The sequence below is a fragment of the Vicugna pacos genome, chromosome 6 (genome assembly GCF_048564905.1).
Source record: "Vicugna pacos chromosome 6, VicPac4, whole genome shotgun sequence".
Lineage (NCBI taxonomy): Eukaryota > Metazoa > Chordata > Mammalia > Artiodactyla > Camelidae > Vicugna > Vicugna pacos.
The window spans coordinates 41439097-41458741 of NC_132992.1; the positions used below are offsets into that span (position 1 = coordinate 41439097).

The window sequence follows — 19645 nt, forward strand, 5'->3', positions numbered from 1 at the left end:
GAGGAATAGACTGCATGCATCTCTTGATGGGACAACAGCAAAGTCACCTTGCAGAAGAGCATGTGGATTGGGAAATGATGTTGCAGCCATCTCTGGGAGACTCTGCTATATCTTCCTTAGCAATCGTCATCCCTAGCCAAGTATCCCCTAGTTCAGCCACACAGGATTAAAAGTAACAGGTCAGCAAAGCACCTACTGAGACCTTGACCATTCCCAGACTTAATTATCAGAGCTTGATGCTTTCCAGGAGCCAAAGGAGCACCTAGAGGTCAGATACAGGTTCCTAGGAAACTCTACTTTGGATCATTCACATGTGGAAGCAGTTGTGGTACCCCAGGTCTTCACATATAAGCACATTTCTAGGAGGACCTTCAACTCAGAAATCGGCCAGATACAATGAAAAATGTGATACCAAAGACCATGTTTTGGTCTTTCTCCACACATTTAACATGTGTGTGATCTTGGATTAATTATATAACCTCTTTGCATCTCAGTTTCCTCATCTGGACAATAAGGGATTTATACTTCTACTAATTTACCTTTCCACAATTGTTGAGGTTATCAAATGAAATAATGTATATAGCATGCTTTTTTAGTTGTAAAATAATATATCAATGTCAATTTTTAAATTAGAAAGGAAATAGAGGCAGATGCTGGCTTTGCCTCTTCATGGATGTGTGATCTTAAGCAAGTTTACTTTAATCTTCTATGCCTTTATTTCATCTTCAAAGTCTGGTTTGGCATGCAAGATTTTTTAAATATATCACAAATCAGTAGCTAGATGCAAAAATTCCAAACCATGCACCAACAGAAAATTAATGCATGGGGTAGACCTATAGGTGTGGCTTTTCATTTAAAATATTAAGCCAAACATGGGATGGCTAATAAAGAATATCTTCCAGACAGTGTCTTAGAGAGGTCTCCAGAATCAGACTTCTGGATTTATATCCTGACTCCACCATTGATCAGCTGCATGACCTACTGCAGAATACCTAATTTTTGCCCTCTATTTCCTCATCTATAAAATGAAAGTAATGATGTCACCTGCCTCATACGGTTATTGTAAGGATTAAATGATGTAATGCTCTGAAGACAGTATTTAAATATACAATAAGTGTTAGTAAATGTTAGCTATTATTATTCATCTCAGTCTTTTTATGTCTGCTATATATCTGTTATGGTCCTTCTGCAAAAGCAAGCGATCTCCCCACCCAAAATTCGGTTCCAATGTCAAGACTATGATGTCACATATCAAGAGAGTATGAACAGGTTTATGACTCACATAATTGAGGTCTTGGTTGGGGGAGGTCACATGGTAGGGCTCTCAAGCGAGTCCAAAATCGCTTGAGAGAACAAGGAAAGGAAACAAGTCTGGGTTTTTACTGTATTTAGAGAAGGGTGGGGTAGCCTAGGATGTGTATTCCCATATAGGGAAAGGGGCTGTCTCCCACCAGTGCCAAAGGAGGATGCACTTTCTCATCCTCTTGCCCAGATGTCTGGCACAAAGGGAAGAGGGAAGGATAAGGCTTAAAAGCTGTCAGAAGTTAAATAGCATTAAAAAATGGTCAGGCTCCTCATTATAATGTCATAAAGGTCCTATAAAGGCAATTCAAATTAGCAAGGAAGAAGTAAAACTGTCACTGTTTAGAGATGACATGATACTGAACATAGAAAATCATAAAGACACTACAAAAAAATTAATTCAGTAAAGTACACGTTAGAAAGTTAATATACAGGAATTTGTTGCATTTCTACACACTTATAACAAACTATTAAAAAGGGAAATTAAGAAAAAAATCTCATTTACAACTACATCAAAAGGAATAAAGTACCTAGAAATAACTCTAACCAAAGGGCTAAGAGAGTTGTACTCCAAAAACCGTAAGATATTGATGAAAGAAAATTGAAGACAACACAAACAAACGGAAAAATATATCATGCTCATGGATTGGAAGAATTAAAATTGTTAAAATGATCATACTATCCAAGAAAATCTACAGATTCAATACAATCCCTATCAAAATACCAATAGCATTTTTTCACAAAACTAAAACAAATAATTCTGAAATCTGTATGAAAACACAAAAGACCCCAGAATAGCCAACGCAATCTTGAGAAAGAAGAACAAAGCTGGAGGTACCAAACTCCCTGATTTTAACCTATGCTACAAAGCTGCAGTAATCAAAACAGTATGATCTTGGCACAAAACAGACATGTAAATCAGTGGAATAGAGAGTCCAGAAATAACCCATGCTTGTATGGTCAGTTAATCTATGACAAAGAAGGCAAGAATACACAATGAGGAAAAGATAGTTTCTTCAATGAATGGTATTGGGAAAACCGGGCAGCTGCATGCATAAGAATCAAACTGGACTAGTGTCTCACAGTATATACAAAAATAAACTCAAAATGGATTAAAAACTTAAATATAAGACCTGAAACCATAAAACTTCTAGAAGAAAACATGGGCAATACATTCCTTGACATTAGTCTTAGAAATATTTTTTTCTAAGTCACAGGAAACAAAAGCAAAAATAAACAAATGGAACTACAACAAACTAAAAAGCTTTGCACAGTGAAGGAAACAATTATCAACACAACAAAAAGACAACCTACCAAAAGGGAGAAAATATTTGCAAATGATGTGAACAAGAGGTTAACATATGAAATAAAAAACAGCTCATAAAACTCAATATCAAAAAAAAACAACTCAATTAAAAAATGGAGAGAAGACCTGAATATTTTTCCAAAGAAGACATACAGATGGTCAACAGACACATGAAATGATGCTCAACATTCCTAATCATCAGAGAAATCTAAATCAAAACCACAATGAGCTTTCATCTCACACCTATCAAAATGGCTATCATCAAAATGACCACAAATAACAAATGCTGGTGAATGTGGAAAACAGGCCTTGCACTCTGTTGGTGGTAATATAAATTGGTGCAGCCACTGTGGAAAATATATGGAGGTTCCTCAAAAAATTAAAAGTAGAACTACCATATGATACAGCAATTCCACTCCTGGGTATTTGTCTGAAGAAAACAAAAACACCAATTTGAAAAGATATATGCACACCAATGTTCATAGTAGCACTATCTACAATAGCGAAGATATGGAAGCAACCCAAGTGTCCATCAACAAATGGATAAAGAAGATGTGATATATATAGCTATAGATATATAGATATATATACACACAATGGAATAGTACTCAGCCAGAAAAAAAGAATTAAATTTTGTACTTTGCAATAGCATGGTTGGACCAGGAGGGTATTGTGCTTAGTGAAATAAGTCAGACAGAGAAAGACAAATACTGTATGATTGCACTTACATGAGGAATGTGAAAAATAAAACAACCTAGTGAATATAACAAAAAAGTAACAGACTCACAGATATAAAGAACAAACTAGTGGTTACCAGTGGGAGAGGGAAGGGAAGAGAAGTAAGATAGGGATAGGGAATTAGGAGGTACAAATTGCCATGTATAAAATAAATAAGCTACAAGGATATATTATAGAGCACAGGGAATATAGCCAATATATTATAATAACTCTAAATGGAGTATAATCTATAATTTGAATCACTAAATTATACACTTGAAACTAATATAACGTTGTAAATGAACTGAACTGCACTTCAACTTAAAAAAACAGCAAAAAGTATTTACATAAAAGTAAAATTTATGATGATAAACAAAAAAGATGTTAAAGTGTCTAACAATTCTTAGGCGTGAAAAGAAGTTCAGATGCCAAGCTCAAATCATCATATATCCATGAATCCATGCACAGAGTAGCGTATAAACCTGAACCTTCAACAAAAATTGCCAAAAGTCATCCTGTGAATATCAGCACACTTAATGGAATGGAAATCATGATTACGGCACGAAAAAGTCCATGTCTTATCCACAGAAATGGAGAAAGGATGGAAGACAACAACAGTAGAACGAGAAATCATTCATCTGTATGGAAATACACAAAACTGACAGAGGAAAGTGATGAAAAATTTTGGGATGAGGATAAATTAGAGGGACATAGACATGGTATTTTGATGGATAATTTGGAATATTGGAAATTTCTTAAAAGGAATAATTAAACTAAAAGAGATCCAACAGAGTAAAGTTAGTTTCACTGTAATAACTTTGAAATAATAACTTTGAAATAAACTAAAAGTTTGTATAAATAAATAAATAAATAAGCAAGCAAGCAAGCCAGGAAGATATAATATACAGCATAAGGAATATGGTCAATAATATTATTATAACTTTGTATGGGAGACATAGTTACTAGACTTATCATGGTGATCATTCCATAATGTATGAAAATGTCAAATCCCTGTACAGTACACCTGAAACTAACATAATATTGTATGTCAATTATTTTTTATATTTATAGTTAAATTATATTTCAATTTTTAAATTTACTTATTTATTTATAAATAAATGGGCAAGAAAAGAATGATCTTACCTATTAGTTTGAGAATTTTTTCTACCATATTAAGAAAGTATCCATCCATTCTTTTAGTTTATTAATGGATATGAGAAAAAATATTAATTTATATTAAATGCCTTTATGAAATACATCACGATGAACTTACATTTTAACAATTTGTTATGATCTTGAATGCAGGATTTTTCATAAATGAATGGACTCTTTCTTCATTCAAGTGAGTATGATTGGACACAGAATATAGGAAACTTGGACTTGAATCTTAGCTCTATTTTATACACTAGATCCAAAATTTAAGACCCTCGTATATTACTCAGCAGGACCAAAATCGAGAATTTTCTTCTTTGTACCATATTTCAGATGAAGGGAGACCTAAAGAAGCTATTTTAGACCCTACTGTGGGATCCAAATAAGTTTCCAATTTTTCATTTCTAATTATTCTACGACTCACTTGAAAGATGTCCATTTAGATTTTTACAGCCTGCATAAAAGCTTTCTTAAAATTTTACTCTTTCTCAGTTGACAAGTATTTTAAAAGCTACCAGCAATTTGCCTCATCTTTTTCGTTCAACATAAAAGAGGCCACTCCAGCCAATACAGATGTCACGAAGGTGAACTGAGACTTGACACCATTTCCTGCAAGCCAGGTGAAGTCCATAGTATATGGCAGATTCTTCATCAGAGAGTTCACTAAAAGTATCCTTTCTAAAACAATGGGGGCACCCTACATATCCAGTCAGCTCTTGTCCCCTACCTCCTCCCCACGGTCTTTAATTCCTCTAAGGTTTCCTCAATTCCTCTGGAATGTGAAGAGGCTGGGAAAGCAGCCTCTCCCTAGCAATAAAAGTTTGGGACAAATTTGGGTACCTGCAAATGCTTGTAAGGCCCACGGTGGCTTTGTAATGGTTAATTTCATGTGTCAATTTGACTGGGCTAAGGGATGTCCAGATAGCTGATAAAACATTATTTCTGGGTATGTCTGTGAAGATATTAGCATTTGATTTGGTAGACTAAGTAAAAAAGTTCCTCTCACCAACGTGGGTGGACATCCTTCAGTCCACTGATGGACTGAATGGAACAAAGAGGCAGAAGAAGGGCAAATTTGTTCTCTCTGCTACAGCTGGCCATCCATCGACTCCTGCCCTCAGACGCTGGCTCCTCCTGGTTCTCAGGTCTTAGGGTCTGGACTACAACTATATTGGCTTCCCTGAGCTCCCAACTTACAGAGGGCAGAACATGGGCCCTCTCAGCCTCCACAATCACTTGAGCCAATCCTTCATAATAAATCTCCTTCAGTATCTCTATGTATATCCTACCCTGACTAATACAAGTTCTAGTGCAAAAATATTTGGCCACCAGACTGAAGAGTGAACTCAACAAGGGGCCAGTCAAGGCGATCAGATTCAGTTTCTTGCTCTGAAGTTCACTGGCCAAGGAGGTCTTGCCCACAAAGGTTCTTCTTTTCCACTTTAAAAATGTGGGGCAAAAACTCCAATTCAAAAAGATAGAGGTACCCCAAGGTTCCTAGCCAGCACTATTTACAATAGCCAAGACATGGAAACAACCTAAATGTCCATCCACAGATGACTGGATGAAGACATAGTGTATATATACAATGGAATGTTACTCAGGCATTAAAAAAAAAAGAGTGAAATAATGCCATTTGCAGCAACATGGATGGACCTAGAGATTATCATACTAAGTGAAGTAAGTCAGAGAACTATAAGTACCATATGCTATCACCTATATGTGGAATCTAAAAAAAAAAATGACACAAATGATCTTATTTACAAAACAGAAAGAGACTCACAGACATAGAAAACAAACTTACGGTTACCAAAGGGGAAAGGTGGGGAGAGGAATAAATTAGAAGTTTGGGATTAGCAGATACCAACTACTATATATAAAAATAGATAAACAAGGTCCTACTATACAGCACAAGGAACTATATTCAATATCTTGTAACAACCTATAGTGAAAAAGAATATATATGTATAACTGAATCACTATGCTATACACGAGAAACTAACACAACATTGTAAATCAACAATACTTTAATAAAAACAAATAAAATAAAATAAAAATGCGGGTAAATATTAAACTGTTTATCATAAAGACAGTCTCAATTATAATAAGATGAGATAAAACATGCAAAAATTAAACTTTCTAATGCTCAGGTAGAAGTAGGGGAAACAGCATCAATAAGAGATGGTTTTGGTGCAGAGAATCTGATTCCCTTCTTTTTTAATATACATGGAGAGAACAGGGACAAAACCCCAAAACTTGCCTCTAGGACTGAGCTATGATTGGCTTCTAGGAATTCTAAGAAGGAGTGAATATCTTCTTCCTGTAGAAAGTTAAAAGTGATGAAAACCCCACACAATCAGAGAGCGTGCGAATCAGTGGCTCCAGTGGCCACACCATGGAAAGGGCAGGGACGTCGGTGACCTCAGTCTCAGGCTGCATGTGGTACTCCCACCAGCTCCAGGTTCACAGCTTATCAGAGTCAAGCCCAGCAGAAAACTAAGCAAGTTTTTCTTTCCACAGTCCCAGGACAATCTAGGACTCACTGAAAGGCAGCATAGCATATGATACTAAGCAAAGACTCTGGAGCAAGATGCCAGGATACAAATCCCAGCTCTACCACTTCCTAGCTACGGAAACTTGGTAAAGTCATTGAATGTGATGGGCATTTTACTGTTTGTCGAAATCTAGCTGTGCTGATTATTCATCATTTGCCCCCCAAACCCGTTCTCCACCCTGATCTGCACCTGAAGAGGCTTACTCATACAGCTTACATCCATGGGCACCCCAGCCTTCTGGCTTCTAGGTGGGCTCAGCCAGTAGAAGGCACTGGAGGAAACTAGAGCCATGAGAGGAGTGTGAGATCAGCGCATTTACTTTCCCTGCAGGGCATGGGTTGTCAGCAGTTGCATTCCTCTACTTAAGGCTGTAGCCCCTACTGGGCAGCCCTCCTTGACAGCCATGGTTGGCAGAGAGCTCTTTCTGATAGATGCGGGTCTCGTGAGTTTCCGGTCGCCATTCCCAGGTCAAGTGTAGCAGTAGCTTAAGTTCTACACCCTTGTAGCCCTGAGGGTGCTTTACTATCCCTTACTGATTTCCCTTAAACCCGTTCACACCTTTTTAAATCATCTCTTCATTAAATTTTTCTTTTTTGTTTGTTTTTTTTTATAAAAACTGCCTCTTTAATCAAGGCTTTTAACATGGAACAGATTTCTTGAATAAAATGGAAAGTTTCCAATACATTGAAACATAAATCACCGTACACACAACAGCTGGCAGGAAAAAACAAAACAGCAAGTTTACACAATTCCTGTAACAGCCATGGTCTTATTCTCAGATGCTTCCTCCATTTGCAAAGCGTGTTCTACTGGAGACAGAGCTCACGTTGGTTTTTGGGGTCACACTTAGCTGAGGCTGCAACCCAAAGAGCACTCATCTGGCGTGGTTGTCCCGCTGGCTCCACTCAAGAAGCAAAGCAGTCACCAGCAGATTCAAACAGTGTATTGAACATCCTTTAAATATCAAAGTGAGAAATGAGAAGGCAACATAATGTCGTTGGAAAGATGTTAGCAAGTGAGAACAGCTGTGTAAAGCTTGAGGCTGAAAAGTGGCTCCTTAGCTTCATTTCTTTGGCTTCTTGGGCAGTGGCCGCCGGAACAGCAAGATGTGAGGTTCTGGTTCATGGATCATGTAATGGACCCATCCCTGACTCTGCTGAACACCAAGATTCCTCCATTCAGATTCGGACATCAAATGGGTTTTAGGGACCAGCTTGGCTATGTCCTTGGGCAACATGACATGCCGGTACTAGAACTCCTCAACATCGTATTTGTCCGAATAGTAAATTTGTTTGTGCGACATGACCGCTCTGCCTGAGGACCGTCAGTCCTGCCCCGCCAACCTCCAAACAACTCCCCCATTAAATTTTTCTTGATTCCCCCATCTGTGCCATCCAACTCTGACTGATACATTGGCTCTTCTCTACTTCATGTTACATGGGAGGATTGCAGCCAAGGTTCTCCTGCCTTCCTTAGAACAATTCCAAGCTTACACCAACAACTTCAGCACCAGAGAGCAGCATTTGCATTGTACCTGTTAAATAACATACCTGTCTTTGCTCTTTCTCCAAGGTTCCCTGTACACTGATCAGCGGTGGCTATTCCTCCAGACACAGCTAAGCAGATGATTCAAATAAATTCCAGAAGCCAGGATGACGCAAGAACAACATGTGAAACAAAACTCTCCAAAATCCTCAGCCTCTATGATATGAGGGTCAGAGATGGAGAGAGAGGGCTAGGAAGACGCTCAGATTTCCAGCAATGTGGGACACAGAGAATGAAAATGAGGCTCAGAGAAGTAGAGTCACTTGCCCAAGGTCAAAGGCACACAGCTAGTAAATGGCGGCACCAAAGTCAGATCACAGAACTGGCTGACCCTAATGTCATATAGGCTTCATGCCAGGCTGAGATTAAAGGACTCAAAGGACATCTACCAAATGCTCCTTTTCAGGGAACTCAACACTTTTGTAAACCACAACACGTACTGTTTTAGTTAGGATGTTTTCAGTAGAAAACCCAGGTCCCAAGGCTTAAGCACAGAAGTCCGAGGTGAGGCAGCTACAGCACTGGTACACTGGTAGCTCAAGGTCAGGGGCCTGTCTGGGCTCCACTTCTCGCTGCTTCTTAGGATGTCCTTCCTTGTGGTCAGAAGCACTGAATCCTCACAGAGCAGCAACCAGAGCAGGAAGGAACCCTTCTCCCAGTTGTCACCTCTATTAGGAGTGAGAACTTTTGCAGCCCCCCAGGAGACATCCCCTTGCCTGTCATTGGCCAGCGTTGGGTATGTCTGCTCCTGAGCCACTCACTGGCTAATGGGAATACTTACTAAGACTGACTTGGACTTTTCACTCATCTCTCCCTGGAGCTAGAGAAGGGCTCCACTATCTCTGGGGCATATGGCCACTCAGTGCCTTAGGGAAATGGAGATGTTCGTCAAGAACGGGGAGCAGCACTAATGGTGGGCATCCAACAGAAGTACCACATTCACATCACTACCTTCATCCATACAGGTCCCAGCTGTTTGCCTTAATTTCCCTGGACTTTGTGTACTGTTGATGTCTGAGATGTGAGGTCTCAGAACAGAAAAGCTGTCCAATGCACTTGTCATAGCTAATGGTGATGAATCAACTATGTAATGAAGCAACAATGAAACTAAATGAAAGGGATAGGACAACAACTGTAATCAAAAATGAATTCTTTTAAGTAGTTACAGTAAAATAAGCAGAACAAAAGCTACTTGGGAATTAAGAGGCACTAAATCCAATAAAGGGCTGAAATTCTCACATAAATCTATGCAGACTCTATGCCTGCAAGACAGGCATGGCAGAAAAACACTTCATAAGATCTATATACTCTGTCTAGGTGTGGTCTGCACATTATAACCCAGATAGAAAATGTGAGCAAATGGAAAGAAAAAAAATGAAGGTATTTCATATTATTATAATTATATTCAATAAGCACTAAGCGTTTACTAAGCCCTTCAATAATAAGCCCAAGTAATATGCAGGAGCACCAGGCGTCAATCAGACAAAGTTTCTGCCTTCAAGGAGCTTATGATGAATAAATCACAGACTTACAGAAAAATTCGCTTTAAGCAAACTGGTTTCCTCAATTGACTTTCGGTGAATTTAATTTGGCTAAATGACTTTGGGGAATTGATCTTCAACAAATTGATCTGCTGCCCATGTAAGCAGCTAACTTTAGAATGTCATAAGTGATGGGGAAGGAATACAAACAAGCTGCTTGGGGAGCTGAAAGGTGAGAAGAAAGTATTTTTAAAGGGACAGTTGAATGGGCCTTGAGGAATGCATAGGAGTTTAACAGATACAGAGGGGACCAGAATAGTGTGACATGAAAGTGGTAAAGTGCCAGGCCTATTTTGTGATATCAAATTCCAAGGCTCAAGCAGATATCTACCCATGCTCCCTCAAATGCACAAAAAAGTGTTTTAGTTCCTGCTTTCTTTTCAAAAATGACTATTGCTGTTAGTGTGTGCTTAGCATGCACAAGGTCCCGGGTTCAGTACCTGGTACTTACACTAAAAATAATAACTAAATAAACCTAATTACCTCCCCTCTAAAAACAAACAAACAAACAAAAAAAAAACAAAACTTGCTGTTGGCCAGAAACAAACACAAGAACAAAGCCATCCAAACTAAACCAACCACCTTCTTTTCAATGTTCCCATAAGACCCAGTTTGCCGTCTTGTTTGCCACCCAAGACCTTCTGTCTGCTCCCACCCCCAACACAACCGGCAATCACAGGCACAATGTTCCTCTGACTATCATCCCTGCCTGGGCCAACACAAAGGCAAATAACTTTAAGGCCTAATTATTCCTTCATTTCCCCCATTTGAGGAAAGCCCTTCATGATTCAAGTCTCGGATTCCTCTCCCTAGTTTCTTGTTCTGGTCATAAAATAATTAGTCTTAAAAGGCACAAGCCCTTTAAAGAAGAAAACAGTCCACTCTCAAAGGCATTCAAATGAAGTTTACTCTGTGGCCTTTTATCGGAGGCGGGTACTCAGCAACCAAATTTGCTAGCCAGATGACTAAACGTTCCTGAACATCTAGCAGTCCATCATGTCACTCAAGTGTATCATTTTTTTCTAAAAACTTTTTTTCTTTCTCTGTTTCTCTCTGCATTGGCACCTCCACCCATGAAATTGAAAGATTTCTAGGAGAAATTCCTTTGTTGCATCAGCTTTGGAAATATGGATTACAGTATTCTGTGAAAACCATTTATTACCCTGAACTGTGACTCAGACATTGTTGCATTTCTGGGGTTATAGATTTTCTTTCAGCTAAACTAAGGCTCTAAGTCACAGTGACAGTTGTAATGTGTGTAATACCACAGTACCAGATTCTATTACACACATATTTTTGCTAGAGGTTTACAATGTTAAAAATATTTCTTCTTTTTTCCAATACCTTTCTGTACCTGTTGTGTAAATATATTAGAACCTGTAACACCAAAGTTAATTTCCAGATGAAATGTGCACAACAACAGTAGTTTGTCCTTTAAAGAAAAAAAGAGAGAGAAGGAATTGCTGCATACAAGCTAATGATATTCAAGCACAATATTGAATTGTAATAAAAGATGAATGAGAAAAAGTGTGTCATTGTGAGGGATGGAGAAGGTTACAAAAAGCTGAGGCCACGAAAGGATTTATCATGGATGTTGCTGCAGGCATCGTGTTGAAAAATCCGCAGACTTATTTGCAAGTGTATTTTATGGAAAAATAGAGCAGTCTACTGAGGAAAGAATTTCTAAAGATTATTGTTTATACAAGATTAAGATAAAACTTAAACATGTGAGGAATCTCAACCAATTCCTGAGGGAGCAGAACTTCAAATTCATCACTGGGTCCTAACAATTCCATAAATTCAGGAAGAGGTCTTTGTTGAAGTGCCATTGGAACTGTGATTTTGCAAGGTAGTGAAAAAAGGCCCACGTGGAAAACTGAAGCGAACTTCATCAGCACACCCGCTTGCAAAGCCATGACCCATTAGAGAGTCCTGCCAACAAACCCTTCCACTCTTATCTAGCATCCAAATTTTATTTAACATTCACAACAGTTTTTCCTGGGTATTTAAGCATATTTCTAACTTTCTCTAAGAAGAATCCAGTGTGACTAATACTTTTACAGGGAAAAAAAATCTGATTAGCAGTTGACCAAGTCATCTGGGGCAGAAAGTGAAAGTGTAACAAGACCAGAGATATTGTAAAAGTTCTTCTTTTGACTAAATTTTAACTTCTTACACTCTTCTATCTTCTGCTTAATGGATAATTAAAAAAAAAAAAGCAAAATTAACTGAGGTCCACTTTCTCTTCTACATCTACGTGAAAGTGGTAAAAGATAAAATGCTCTAAAGGAGACATAAGGAGAACTAGGAGACAGATCATCCCAGTCAGCTCCACACTCCTCCCTGAGTGACAAAGTCCACCGCAGACTTTGTTCTCCTGGGTGATAGAAGGAGCAATTATGATGTCGTCCAGTTTCAGTCCATTCTGTAACTACTGAAAGAAAACTTTGAGAATGTGTGGGTTTTAGCTTTTTTGTGGAGTTTGCTTTCTGTCTTGTTTGCAGAAGGAATCTACTATTTAACTGTCTTGTTTCAAATGTAAATCTAGAATTCAGTAAAAATAAAATTAAAGTTACTGTCAGTAATTACTACCCAGTGTCACCTGCACTCCAATGTTCATAGCAGCACTATTTACAATAGCCAAAACATGGAAACAGCCTAAATGTCCATCAACAGGTGACTGGATAAAGAAGATGTGGTATATTTATACAATGGAATACTACTCAGCCATAAAAACTGACAACATAATGCCATTTGCAGCAACATGGATGCTCCTGGAGAATGTCATTCTAAGTGAAGTAAGCCAGAAAGAGAAAGAAAAATACCATATGAGATCGCTCATATGTGGAATCTAAAAAACAAAAACAAACAAACAAACAAAAACAAAGCATAAATACAGGACAGAAATAGACTCATGGACAGAGAATACAGACTTGTGGTTACCGGGGGTGGGGGTAGAGGGTGGGAAGGGATAGACTGGGATTTCAAAATTGTAGAATAGATAAACAAGATTACACTGTATAGCACAGGGAAATATACACAAAATGTTATGATAAATCACAGAGAAAAAAATGTGACAATGAGTGTGTATATGTCCATGAATGACTGAAAAATTGTGCTGAACACTGGAATTTGACACAACATTGTAAAATGATTATAAATCAATAAAAAATGTTAAAAAAAAATTACTACCCAGTGCCATAAAATATTTGTACCCATGAAACAGACAGCCTACAGAATGGGAGAAAATATTTGCAAGTGAGTCAACCAACAAGGGCTTGGTTTCCAAAATATACAATTAGGTCATACAGCTCAATATCAAAATAACCCAAACAACTCAATCAAAAAATGGGCAGAAGACCTAAATAGACATTTCTCTAAAGAAGACATACAGACGGCCAACAGCACATGAGAAGATGTTCAACATTGCTAATTATTAGAGAAATGCAAATCAAAACTACAGTGAGGTTTCACTTTACACCAGTCAGAATGGCCATCATCAAAAAGTTTACAAATAATAAATGCTGGAGAGGAAGTGGAGAAAAGCATACCCTCCTACACTGTTGGTGGGAATGTAAACTGGTACAGCCACTATGGAGAACAGTATGGAGGGTCCTTTAAAACTAAAAATAGAACTGCCATATGATCTAGCAATCCCACTCCTGGGCATATATCCAGGGCAATATTCAAAAAGATACATGCACCCCAATGTTCACAGCAGCACTATTTACAATAGCCAAGACATGGAAACAGCCTAACTGTTTATTAACCAATGAGGTGATAAAGATGTGAGATATATATATGTATACATATATACATATACACAATGGAATGTTACTCAGCCATAAAAAAGAATAAAATAATGCCATTTGCAGCAACAGGGATGGACCTAGAGATCATCATTCTAAGTGAAGTAAGTCAGATAGAGAAAGACAAATATCATGACATCACGTATATGTGGAACCTTAAAAAAATGATACAAATAAACTTATTTACAAAACAGAAACAGACTCACAGACCTAGATAACAAACCTATGGTTACCAAAAGGGAAAGGAGGGGAGGGATAAGTTAGGAGTTTGGGATTAGTAGATACAAACTACTTAAATGAAATCGATAAACAATAAGGTCCTACTGTATCACACAGGGAACTATATTCAATATATACATATTGAATACATATATTCATACATATGAATCACTTTACTGTACACCAGAAACTAATACATCATTCACTGTAAATCAATTATATTTCAGTAAAATATATATATATGTATATATATATGTACACTTTCATCTAGTTATTCTACTTATGTGAATCTCTCCACAGAAAATGATGTAACATGCAAAAAGACTTAAGTGCAAATACTTACATGCAAGACTATTTCCAATACATAAGGGGGAAATAACTCTTTTAGTTACCTACTCAATAGCCAAATTCCTCTTCTTAGGTCCTTGATCATTTGTTTAGGTGGCAGTGGCAAAATCCCAGAGGTAAAGCATGGCAATGATTAGTCCAAGAACCAGCATGCGACCAAGTTCTGGTCAAGGAGAACTAAAAGAAAGCGTCCTTGGAGTGATTTCCAAAGTAGATTTAGTAAATCAAAGGGTATAAATATTTTTAAGGCTCTTGATACTTTGGCATTCTTCTCCTCCCCTTCCCCACCCAAAAAAAGCACATAAAAAAAAATCGTTTTCTACTTGCCCCCTTGTTTCCTGCTCAGGGTTCCAGTATGTAGAGACATGAACCTACTGTGGTTTGGAACTGCGGCAGCCATCGTGAATCTATTATAGAAAGTCCTGATGAACCACAGAGATATCAGCTTATCACCCTGATCAAACCTCAAAACACCTCCTTTCAGGCTGTATTTCAAAAGCATTCTAAATGCAATACATTCGTGTAATAAAATAAGGTTTTCAAAACAATGCTTATGAAGTTTTTTGACATGATGGAAAAGCTTATAACATCAAGTGAACAAATAGCAGGTTATAAATCTGAATTTAGGACACAGTATCAGCTATGTATAAATATGCAGAGAAAAACCTGGAAATGAATCCACAACATGTTGAGAATATTTGCCTCTAGATGATGAGATCCTAAGCCATTCACCTCTCTACCTCTTGGTGTTTTTTCTATATTTTCCAAATTTTATACAATCAGTATACAGTCATCCCTCTGTATCTGCAGGGTACTGGTTCCAGGACCCTGGCGGATACCAAAATCCACAAATGCTCAAGTTCCTTATATAAAATGATGTAGTACTTATATCACTTCTACTATCAGAAGACAGAAAGTCAAACAGAAAAGACTCCTGTGAGTTCAGAGAATTAAATTGAGAAACTATATACCAACTCAAAAATGATACCCAGGGTAAATATGGCCAAGTATTATTTTCTAGCCTAAGGGCAATGCATTCTGATAACCTTCGAGGCCCTCATTCATCTTTGTGAACCAGAAGGGGGAAAATGTGCTGAATTAAGTGCAGTCTCTGATAACTAAATTATCTAATCTCACCAGTAACAGAACTATCACAACTTTTTCTTTTAGAAAAATAAAACTGATCTTATTATTTTTACAAAAGTAACTCTTACTCATTGTAAAACAAAACAAAAACCTCAAGCAAAACAGAATATATTGTAGATGTAAGGGCTCCCCACCACACCAGTCTTTGAAAGTCACCACTGACCACTGTTAACAGATCAGTGTGCATTTTCCCGAACATTCTGCTAGGGCATATGCAAACTTTTTTAAACAAACATGAGCTCTTGCTACGTAAACTCTTACAAAAGTTGCCCTTTTCTTCCCCTTGGCATAATGTTTCGGACATTTTTCTATACCTGTATATACAATTACCTCATTCTTTGTAATGGCAACCCAGTGTTCTATTCAATGGGAGTGCAATTTATTTAATGGACTTCATGGTTGTTTGGAATTTTTTTCTGTTACTGGTGTTTGAAGGGACCATCGATAGAACTCTCCATTTTCCTATTAGATTTCAGAATAATGGAAAGATAAAGACATAGGATTCAGATATAGAAATAAAATACAGTTGCATTACTGATTAAGCAAATTCTGGAGAACATAGCTTAGGTGTGAGAATCAAATGAATTTACTAATAAGATACCCACCACCACCAGAATTTAACTTGAGCCTCAAAACCGCAGGTGGCCCCACAGGACCAGCCCTCATCCCATGACCAAGAGCAGACGGCAGCACAACCTTACTGAAGGTAGGAGGATCCAAGCAAGGGGAGAGGGAGGAAGGGGCCAAACAGCAGATGCTCAGTGCTTTGTCCCAAACACACAAATAGGAACTTCACTCCTTCCCAGGGCTGAGGTAAGCAAAAGTCTGGGAATATTAATCCAGTGAAGTTCCCTCCACACGGAAACATGAAGCCAGGTGAAAGGGTGCCTCTGCCCTCACTATCTCAAACTAGTAGCATTACAGTCAATATCTTTGTACAAATACATTTGCGCTATTATTTGAATTTTGCTATAGAATAAATTCCTAGATTGCTAAATAAAAGGGTGAATCTATTTAAAATCTGGAAATACTCCAAAATAAGGTACTTCCAAAAAGGTGTTATCAATTTACGCTCTCACCAAGACAGTATGAGTGTTTATTTTGCCCCTCCCAGCTAAATATGCTCAATAGTTTAAAACTTTATCAATCTGTTACACAAGAGATTGTTATATTTACACACCTCTGACTACCAGCGAAGTTGAACACTTCATGAATTTACTGGGCACTCGTGTTTCTTCTTCCATGGCTGCTACTCAGGAATGTGCACTTGTCTTCCTAGCAGTGATATTCCTTTGGTTTCTACTTTCCACCCTCTCCTGCCCAGCCTTCTTGCAAACAACTGTGTAGATTTATGAGATGCCCAGATGGTGTTAGAGGTGGTACCTCCACAAAATGAATTTAGGTTTTCTTAGAAATATAAACCAAGCAAACTCATTCCTTTGACTTCTGTAATACCATGTTCTAGTGAAATTATTTAAACAGTCTGGACACAAAAATAGTTATTAAATGCCAAAGTATTAATGAGAATCAAGAGGTCACATTTGAGATCTAGCTCTGGGTTACCTGGGGTAATTCACTAGATCTCTCTAAATTCCAGTGGCTTCTACTATCAGACAACAGTAGAATGAAATGAACTCCATCAATAGTTTCCAAGATTTCTTTATAGCAGCCAAACACTTATGTGAGGACAAAATGTACAAGAGAAAGAGTCAGAATGACTCCATGTGAAGCCAAGATGGGAGACCCTCAAACCCTAGCTACATGGCCTCCAGCTTGTCCCTTGCAGTGATCCCCCCAAAATATTCCCCCATGGAATTCTCAGGACCTCAACAGGCCCAGCTTGAAAATCACTGAGCTCAGAATAACTGTGAAGCACCTCCCAGCCCTGCCCTAAACATAGTCAGGATTGAAGTGAATAGAAATTCTGAATCATTCTAGTATATAAGCAAGAGCTTCTATATTTCCTAAGGGCCTGTTTAATTTTGGTGCGTATCTAAACTTGAAGATAAATTAGTAAAAGCTGACACAAATAGCATTAGCATCTGAACAAGATGACTCTAGGCTAGAAGACTCTAGGAACACTTGAACTCTTAAAATACTCAGATTTGGGGAAATATCTAATACCAATATTTTGTAAGATTACCTAGCGGGGAAATATCTAATACCAATATTTTGTAAGATTACCTAGCGGGGACCGCAGGATGAGGCTTGGCCCTGTAGATGGGAGTGGGGTTTCCTCTCAATGGAATTGGCCACTTATATTGTTGATGGGCTTGAGAAGACATCAAAGCAACAGCAAAAAACAAGGACTTTAAGAAGTAGCCTTAGATCAGGTGAGGAAACATACACCTGGAAGTGGCTGCATAATTTGTGAGATTCAGGCCAAAATGAAAACGTGGGGCCCCTTGTTCAACAATTATTAAGAATTTCAAGATGGTGGCAGCAGAGTATTAAATCAAGTGTGAGATGGGACCTTGTGCTACTGCACAGGTGGCTCATCTGCCCATAAAGCCGTGCTGGGTATCACTGCCCCGGGTCTAACGGCACATCGGGCCCAGACTACAAGGAGGAGCAACGCGGGAGGGGTGTCTCGGATGGACACGAATGAGGGGAGGTTAAGTTGACCCTCACCTCAGAAGGGACTTGGAGCAGGCAGTAAGCTGTAGGAAACTGAGTTGTGGCCTCGTAAGGATTTAGGTAAACTATCCTCTGCATGTCACTGTTATCTCAGCATCCAGGAGCCTTCAGCGAATCTCCTTAAAATGGACTCCACTGATGCTTTGCACTTTTGGAAAAGAGCTTTCCAGAACAGCCACAGGAAGAGCCCATCTGCCTCTCCAGGGACTTCACGGTAGGTCACAGACGAGGACAGATGTGCCTAGCAAGAGAAGGTGAGAGCACGGGCAAATAACCAGGGAAAAAAGTGCGATACTGCGGAGAGAAAGCTCTACCCAGTGCTATGCAAACACTGAGAGGCTAGTGACTTCCTCTTGGGGAGTAGTCAGCAGAAACTAGACTGCGATGAGGAAGTAACATTTGAATTGAAAACAGCCTGGGTGTTGGCCAGTGGGGGGCATCACGAGATGAGGGACAAGTAAGCTGTCATAGGCAAACGTGCTCTGCCGTGGCCTTGGCTTTTAGGTATTTCAAAATGACCCACACAAGGTTGCCTTGTCCTGACCTTGATGTGAGATGTCAATTGCTATGATTTGGAGGGAAATTATTCATTGACTCACTGATGGGGAATGAATGGAAAAGTGTGTTTTTTGGAATGCTTTGTGAAGATGTTTTTCAGAATTTATGTTAGGTAACCCCTAGGCCCAAAGAATGACCCACACAGCCTATAGTGACAATTGACTTCGCCCTCCATGAAAAAAGATGTAATTTATTGTCATGAATAAACCTTTGTTTACTTTTTCTTTTTTTGGGGGGGGGCGGGGGGATGGAGGTACTGGGGATTGAATCCAGGACCTCATGCACACTAAATATGCACTCTACCACTGAGCTATACCCCACCCCACAACATTTTAGATCATTTCTTTAGGACAGATCCCCAGAAGTAGGAATACTGGGTCAAAGTTTTGTTTTTTCTTTTGTTTTGTTTTGTTTAATGTAAGGCTCTTAATACATACTTCCTATCTGCTTTCCCAAAAGGACACTTGTCACTTCACCAGTATATGAAGGAATTGCTTCATGCATACCACATCAGTATAGAATATCCTCATTCTGAAATCTTTCCCAATTTGATATGTGAAATACTATTACATGCATTAAATTTGATTGCTTTTAAGTTACTGGCAAAGTTGAACCTTTTTAAATGTTTACTTGTCTTTTGTAGATCTTTGATGAGTTGTCTTCACCCTTGGCTGTGACTTAATTTTTAATTACTGCCTTTTAAGAACTTTGTATACATTCAGGATATTAACTCTCTGTCATCTTATCAATTGCAAACACTTTCTCCAGAAAATGTCATTTTATATGTCTTCAAATTTTAATTATATTTTT

General features: G+C 38.4%; 1 long non-coding RNA gene and 1 pseudogene across 2 annotated transcripts in view; both read right to left on the bottom strand.

Moving 5' to 3' along the window:
- The window catches only part of LOC107033837 (uncharacterized), a 336084-nt gene that overhangs the window by 276109 nt on the left and 40330 nt on the right, over positions 1 to 19645 (bottom strand). The window lies entirely within an intron of this gene.
- Positions 7639 to 8350, bottom strand: LOC116280934 (cyclin-dependent kinases regulatory subunit 1 pseudogene; annotated as a pseudogene). Its single transcript, XR_004190334.2, has one exon. The product of XR_004190334.2 is annotated as a cyclin-dependent kinases regulatory subunit 1 pseudogene (transcript).